An 8,553-nucleotide genomic window follows, 5' to 3' on the forward strand; every position below is an offset into this window, starting at 1 on the left:
AAAAAAAAAAACAAGAGGGGAGGATTTCCAGCCCCCCGCTCCCTCCCTTTTAGTCGCCTTCTACGACACGCAGGGAATGCGTGGGAAGTATTCTTTCTCCCCTATCCCCAGGGATATATATATATATATATATATATATATATATATATATATATATATATATATATATATATCCTTCAGTATGTTTACTTTCGATAATGAGGGACATAAGAAGGAGCCAAGCAAGTAAATTTCGTCAAAGACATCTCTCTTTTCTTAACGTTGCCTCGCAAAGATTTTCATTAATTCAAATTGAAGAAACAGACGAATTTTTTATTGTCTGGTTAGCTCAGTGGTAGAGCGTGAGTCTGACACACTCAAGGTCGTGGGTTCGAGACCCACACCAGACAGATTTTTGTCTTTTTCTTTTTTCATTTTGTCCGCATCACATGTGTGCAACATTCAGTATGTTCGTCCAACGTTATAGTGAAGATCTTCACAATAAATTGTGGTTTTCGACCTTATCTGAAAGGGTCAGGTCCACCAAGACGTCCTTGAAATCTTCCAGAAGCTTCTGGCGATCCTCCTCCAACTGCTGGGCACATCAGAGTTAACATGGGCCGGACATCGGTTGTGGAACGACTTAATCTGCTTCCGGTAGTTAGCAGGGATGATAATGAGGGCTCTGACCTCATACCAGGTCAGCTTAGTTCCAGTCTATTGCTTAGTTCCAGTCTATTGCTTAGTTCCAGTCTATTGCTTAGTTCCAGTCTATTGCAACGAAAATAAAAAAGTAAAACTCAATTCTTCGTGGAAAATTGATAGGAAAACACGACAGCAACATGGAGATTTACCCTGTGGTTATTTTGCCGGCAAGTCGGCAACGGTCGGTCAAACAGTATTTTGCCGTGGTAATCTCAGTGCTTCATATAATACTAAGTAACAGAAAATGTTCTTGGGGGCATAGCTCAGTGGTAGAGCACTCGCTTGGCATGCGAGAGGACCCGGGTTCAAACCCCGGCGCCTCCATTTTTTATTTGGGAAATTCATTGTTCTCAGTCTTGTATATATATATATATATATATATATATATATATATATATATATATATATATATATATATATATATATGCATATATCGTCCGATCAGTCAAGTTAAGCAGCGTTGGGTCTGGTTAGTACTTGGATGGGTGACCGTCTGGGAACACCAGATGCTGTTATCCCTGGGGATAGGGAAGAAAGTATACTTGCCTCGTATTCCCTGCGTGTCGTACAAGGCGACTAAAAGGGGAGGGAGTAGAAGGCCGGAAATCCTTTACTCTCATTTTCAATTTTCCAAAAGACGGAACAGAGAAGATATAAAGATATTGTAAAGATGTAACTAATATAAGATATAAGAATGAATGGAAGATACGGATGTAGCTGAAACAAGGAGTAATGAAGATTAAGGTGCAATGAAAATTATTCTGTAGTGAAGATAAATGTATATGTTAAATTTTGTATTGAACATCAAGAAGTAATGATAATGATGAGAGTGTAGTGACGATGAGGGTTTAGTTAGGGAGTAGTGACAATTGCCTTTACAATGATAATAAGGAGGTAACACAATGAGGAACACAAACTTTCCAAAGCTACGTTCAAGTCAGACTTTGAACTAAGTTCGGTAAACAGAAGGATGATGTTAAGATGAGAGTGTAGTGAAGAAGAGTATAGTGATGATAAGGATATTGTCAAGATAGGTTGTAGTGAAGATACGAATGTAGTGAAGATACGAATTTAGTAGAGATGAGGGTTATTAAAGAGTAAAGTTTATTCAAAATGATTATGTAGTGAAGATAAGAACTACTTTTAGTGAACATCAGGGAGTGCAATGATGATGGTATGGTAAAAATAACGGTGTAGTGAAGAAGAGGGTATAGCGAAGATATATTTAGTGAAAATATGCTAGTATTGAAGATACACGTTAGTGAATATGAGGTTGTAGTGAACTTAACCTTATTGACCTGATCCCCCAAATCCTCCAAACTACGTTCAAGGGCGGATCCAAAGCCAACCGAAAAGGCTATTTCTCTGTGTATTGTTAGTGGTGGTGGTGGTGTGTAGGTGTGTGTAATCATCTATTTGCACTGTATTAGGAGGGAGTTTTACACTCGTGGGGCCCCGTGTAAGTACGTTGTTTGTGTGAGCGGGTAAAATCTAAAGCCTTTCTTGAAACCAGCTTAGTCAAGATAAGGTCATATGAAGATGAGGTTGTAGTGAAGATTATGATAAGCCTTGCATAGTGAAGATGAAGGGATTAAGGAGAGGAGATGTAGTAAAGAAGATTATAGTGAACACAAAAGGATTGAAGCTAAGTGCAGAGTCGCCCTACGGGCTTGAACTTACATTTTAGGTCAAAGGCATCACCAGTACACCCCGGCCAGCATTAAAGTTTATCCGCACACACACACACACACACACACACACACACACACACAAATATATATGTATATATATATATATATATATATATATATATATATATATATATATATATATATATATATATATCATACAAGTTTCCAACAGCCAGGATCGAACCTGGGACCCCTGTGCAACAGGCAGGAAAAGACCGGTGTAGACCCCGTTGCTCACCAACGTAAGACGAAGGGTATTCGAGTACATAGTATTCGAATAGTTATTTCCCTATCCGGGGCCATCATAGCCTAGCGGTAGCTAAGGCTATGATAAGGCTATGATAAGAGAAGCTGGAGACAAGGAAGGGGTTGAGGAAACGTAAGGCTGTGAAGGAGAGAGAGGTTTGCTGTGAGAAAGGCTGGACACGAGAGAAACGCTTGGGATGAGAGTTAGGATGGATACGAGAGAGAGACATCGGATGAGAGAGACTGTGAAGGAGAGATAGCCTTCAGATGAGAGAGACTGGACACGAGAGAAACGCTTGGGATGAGAGTTAGGATGGATACGAGAGAGAGACATCGGATGAGAGAGACTGTGAAGGAGAGATAGCCTTCGGATGAGAGAGACTGGACACGAGAGGAAGGTTTAGGGCGACAGCAAGAGTTGATACGAGAGATAAGCTAAGATGTGTATGAGGAGTTTTCCTCCTCTTGCATATCACACATGGATAACGGCCATTGTCAAGTTTTTTGTAAACTGATTTGAATGTGACGCGTCAGACGACACTTGACAGAGCCATCTAGCGGGGATCCGAAAAAACATTTGTGCGTTCGTTTGTTCGTTGATCAAATCACACCTCGAGGCAGCCACTTTCCTGTCTTTCGTTTATAGTCTTTGATATTTAGCAAAACAAAATTCGTCATATTCTCCAGGTATGTTCTCCAGGTATTTAATTTACAAACACAATTAAAGAATGGAGAAAGTCGAAAAGTAAGTAATATATAGTTTATCAGCTACGCGGCTAAACTATATAATTTTTGACAATAACATGAATCTAACGTAGTTTTGTAAACTAATTTCAAAATATGTCTTTTCAGGAGAAACTATAAAAAAGTATTTAAGATTACGAAAAATGAAATAATGCTTTAAATAGAGACTAACCTTTACTTTGTGCAAGTTAGGCCGGCCTGCTGTGACGTAGCCTCGTCGCTTACCAAAATTTCTGGATCTTTTTGCTTGGTTAACTGTATATATATATATATATATATATATATATATATATATATATATATATATATATATATATATATATATATATATATATATATATATATATATTGATTGAGAGGGTGAAGGCATGTACAGAGCATCAGATTGGGGAAGAGCAGTGCGGTTTCAGAAGTGGTAGAGGATGTGTGGATCAGGTGTTTGCTTTGAAGAATGTATGTGAGAAATACTTAGAAAAGCAAATGGATTTGTATGTAGCATTTATGGATCTGGAGAAGGCATATGATAGAGTTGATAGAGATGCTCTGTGGAAGGTATTAAGAATATATGGTGTGGGAGGCAAGTTGTTAGAAGCAGTGAAAAGTTTTTATCGAGGATGTAAGGCATGTGTACGTGTAGGAAGAGAGGAAAGTGATTGGTTCTCAGTGAATGTAGGTTTGCGGCAGGGGTGTGTGATGTCTCCATGGTTGTTTAATTTGTTTATGGATGGGGTTGTTAGGGAGGTAAATGCAAGAGTCCTGGAAAGAGGGGCAAGTATGAAGTCTGTTGGGGATGAGAGAGCTTGGGAAGTGAGTCAGTTGTTGTTCGCTGATGATACAGCGCTGGTGGCTGATTCATGTGAGAAACTGCAGAAGCTGGTGACTGAGTTTGGTAAAGTGTGTGGAAGAAGAAAGTTAAGAGTAAATGTGAATAAGAGCAAGGTTATTAGGTACAGTAGGGGTGAGGGTCAAGTCAATTGGGAGGTGAGTTTGAATGGAGAAAAACTGGAGGAAGTGAAGTGTTTTAGATATCTGGGAGTGGATCTGTCAGCGGATGGAACCATGGAAGCGGAAGTGGATCATAGGGTGGGGGAGGGGGCGAAAATTTTGGGAGCCTTGAAAAATGTGTGGAAGTCGAGAACATTATCTCGGAAAGCAAAAATGGGTATGTTTGAAGGAATAGTGGTTCCAACAATGTTGTATGGTTGCGAGGCGTGGGCTATGGATAGAGATGTGCGCAGGAGGATGGATGTGCTGGAAATGAGATGTTTGAGGACAATGTGTGGTGTGAGGTGGTTTGATCGAGTAAGTAACGTAAGGGTAAGAGAGATGTGTGGAAATAAAAAGAGCGTGGTTGGGAGAGCAGAAGAGGGTGTTTTGAAGTGGTTTGGGCACATGGAGAGAATGAGTGAGGAAAGATTGACCAAGAGGATATATGTGTCGGAGGTGGAGGGAACGAGGAGAAGGGGGAGACCAAATTGGAGGTGGAAAGATGGAGTGAAAAAGATTTTGTATGATCGGGGCCTGAACATGCAGGAGGGTGAAAGGAGGGCAAGGAATAGAGTGAATTGGAGCGATGTGGTATACAGGGGTTGACGTGCTGTCGGTGGATTGAATCAGGGCATGTGAAGCGTCTGGGGTAAACCATGGAAAGCTGTGTAGGTATGTATATTTGCGTGTGTGGACGTGTGTATGTACATGAGTATGGGGGGGGGGGGGGTTGGGCCATTTCTTTCGTCTGTTTCCCTGCGCTACCTCGCAAACGCGGGAGACAGCGACAAAGTATAAACAAAAAAAAAAAAAAAAAAAAAAAAAAATATATATATCGGTAGTTTGATCGAGTAAGTAACGTAAGGGTAAGAGAGATGTGTGGAAATAAAAAGAGCGTGGTTGAGAGAGCAGAAGAGGGTGTTTCGAAATGGTTTGGTCACATGGAGAGAATGAGTGAGGAAAGATTGACCAAGAGGATATATGTGTCGGAGGTGGAGGGAACGAGGAGAAGAGGGAGACCAAATTGGAGGTGGAAAGATGGAGTGAAAAAGATTTTGTGTGATCGGGGCCTGAACATGCAGGAGGGTGAAAGGAGGGCAAGGAATAGAGTGAATTAGAGCGATGTGGTATACCGGGGTTGACGTGCTGTCAGTGGATTGAATCAAGGCATGTGAAGCGTCTGGGGTAAACCATGGAAAGATGTGTAGGTATGTATATTTGCGTGTGTGGACGTATGTATATACATGTGTATGGGGGTGGGTTGGGCCATTTCTTTCGTCTGTTTCCTTGCGCTACCTCGCAAACGCGGGAGACAGCGACAAAGCAAAAAAAAAAAAAAATATATATATATATATATATATATATATATATATATATATATATATATATATATATATATATATATATATATATTGATAACAAGAACCTAACCTTCAAACCAACTTTTACACACTAATTTTAAGATATGCCTTTTGGGGGGAATTATAATAACAAAGTAATAGAAATTATAAAAGAAAATATATTAGGATCTTAAATTGATGGTAATCTTGCTTTTATTTTAGTAAAGCATTTCCCCCATTCCCTCCCACAAGTCTTATTTGTGTTTATATTTTTGCGTGTTAACTCTTCTTTTTGTGTTTACAGTGAGGCAAGTGAGTGTTTACCATGTTTACAGTGAGGCAAGTGAGTGTTGACCATATCTACAGTGAGGCAAGTGAGTGTTTACCATGTTTACAGTGAGGCAAGTGAGTGTTGACCATGTTTACAGGGAGGCAAGTGAGTGCTGACCATGTTTACAGCGAGGCAAATGAGCGTCTAACATGTTTACAGTGAGGCATGTGAGTGTTGACCGTGTTTACAGTGAGGCAAATGAGCGTTTAACATGTTTACAGAGAGGCAAGTGAGTGCTGACCATGTTTACAGTGAGGCAAAAGAGCGTTTAACATGTTTACAGTGAGGCAAGTGAGTGCTGGCCATGTTTACAGTGAGGCAAGTGAGTGCTGGCCATGTTTACAGTGAGGCAAATGAGCGTTTAACATGTTTACAATGAGGCAAATGAGCGTCTAACATGTTTACAGTGAGGCAAGTGAGTGCTGACCATGTTTACAGTGAGGCAAGTGAGTGCTGACCATGTTTACAGTGAGGCAAGTGAGTGCTGACCATGTTTACAGTGAGGCATGTTCAAATAACATATCAGCTTTTACATTTTCAAACAACAGATCAGCTCTTACGTGTTCAAACAACAGATCAGCTCTTACGTGTTCAAACAACAGATCAGCTCTTACATGTTCAAACAACAGATCAGATCTTACGTGTTCAAACAACAGGTCAGATCTTACGTGTTCTAACAACAGATCTGATCTTACGTGTTCAAACAACAGATCAGATCTTACGTGTTCAAACAACAGATCAGCTCTCACGTGTTCAAACAACAGATCAGATATTACGTGTTCAAACAACAGATCAGATCTTACGTGTTCAAACAACAGGTCAGATCTTACGTGTTCAAACAACAGATCAGATCTTACGTGTTCAAACAACAGATCAGATCTTACGTGTTCAAACAACAGATCAGCTCTTACGTGTTCAAACAAAAGATCAGATCTTACGTGTTCAAACAACAGATCAGATCTTACGTGTTCAAACATCAGATCAGCTCTTACGTGTTCAAACAACAGATCAGATCTTACGTGTTCAAACAACGGATCAGATCTTACGTGTTCAAACAACAGATCAGCTCTTACGTGTTCAAACAACAGATCAGCTCTTACGTGTTCAAACAAAAGATCAGATCTTACGTGTTCAAACAACAGATCAGATCTTACGTGTTCAAACAACAGATCAGCCCTTACGTGTTCAAACAACAGATCAGCTCTTACGTGTTCAAACAACAAATCAGATCTTACGTATTCAAACAACAGATCAGATCTTACGTGTTCAAACAACAGACCAGCTCTTACGTGTTCAAACAAAAGATCAAATCTTACGTGTTCAAACATCATGATTAACAGAAGCTCGTAAGAACAGATGGCCCGTGGGAACATTATCTGTGATTCAACTAAGTATATGTAACTCACAGTAAAATGATGATAAATAGAAATACGGCATGTGTGTGTGTGTGTGTGTGTGTGTGTGTGTGTGTGTGTGTGTGTGTCAGTCTTACATGTTGCTCGGCCACCAACATATTCAAGCGCCTGTTAGCCATAATAAGTTATGGCTATACATGAAGTAGTATTAAATACAACAATGAAAAAATAAGTCAATAATAGATAATTACAATAGATAATTACATCATGTAAGTATGGTTGAGAACACAGGTAACACACTAAACAATTATTAGAGTACTCATAAATTCACATATGTAAGGAAAGTAATATAAATATTATGAATGACATACAGTAGAATATCAGTATACAAATAAAATGATAAAGATCCAAACAACTTATTGAATACATATTATTGTGAAGTCAAATTTCTCCATAAATAAGGAAATGCTGCTGTTGTAACTACTTCCTAAATATCCAACGAGGATGTAGGAAATTTATATTGTTGTAGAGGACAATATAAGATAAATACTATGAATAACATGATGATGATAATGAATACAATAGACAATGAAATCATGGAAATTCCAGAAATATGAAGGTAGACTTAAAAGGAACAAAAGGCAAAACATTTATTGTAGAATCTAAATCGTCCTCAACCTTAGATGGAAGATGTGGCACCTTTACTTCATCATTGAGTGAGAGGTTAATGTTATGAGGGATTCGTTCTATACTCGGGATTGTTCTATTCATTTGTCCCAAGTAATGATCATCAGTTCCAAACAATGTCAAATTGGAACTGATAAGAGTACATTGTCTTCCTAACTGAATGTATCCCAGAAACAAGTAAGATTTGGGAAGGTTATGTGGGCAATGAATAAGAACATTTTGTGGGTCTGGTATAAACAGTACATGATAATGGTCCATATTCTTAATCCAAGGTTCATTGACAACAATTTCCTTGAAAGAACAACAATTAAGAACACTTTGTTCAGATACAAGAAGTAGGTTGAACACGCATGAATCTGTTTGTAAAGTAGGAACAACCATAGTATTGTGGGGCAAATCAAGTTCAAGCAATGGTTTATGGCACAATGCTAGATCATGCAAGGAGGGATGTGCAGTCAACGAGGAGTTAACATTATATAAGAGAAAGT

The 8,553-nt window shown here is 39.1% G+C and overlaps 1 non-coding gene across 1 annotated transcript; it reads left to right on the top strand.

Annotated features, from left to right (window-relative positions):
• The first annotated feature begins 317 nt into the window (after window positions 1-317).
• On the top strand, window positions 318-389 carry TRNAV-GAC (transfer RNA valine (anticodon GAC)). The gene has a single exon. It is a non-coding gene; the product is annotated as a tRNA-Val (tRNA).
• The last annotated feature ends 8,164 nt before the right edge of the window (window positions 390-8,553 follow it).

Source organism: Panulirus ornatus, chromosome 12 (assembly GCF_036320965.1).
Source record: "Panulirus ornatus isolate Po-2019 chromosome 12, ASM3632096v1, whole genome shotgun sequence".
Taxonomy (NCBI): domain Eukaryota; kingdom Metazoa; phylum Arthropoda; class Malacostraca; order Decapoda; family Palinuridae; genus Panulirus; species Panulirus ornatus.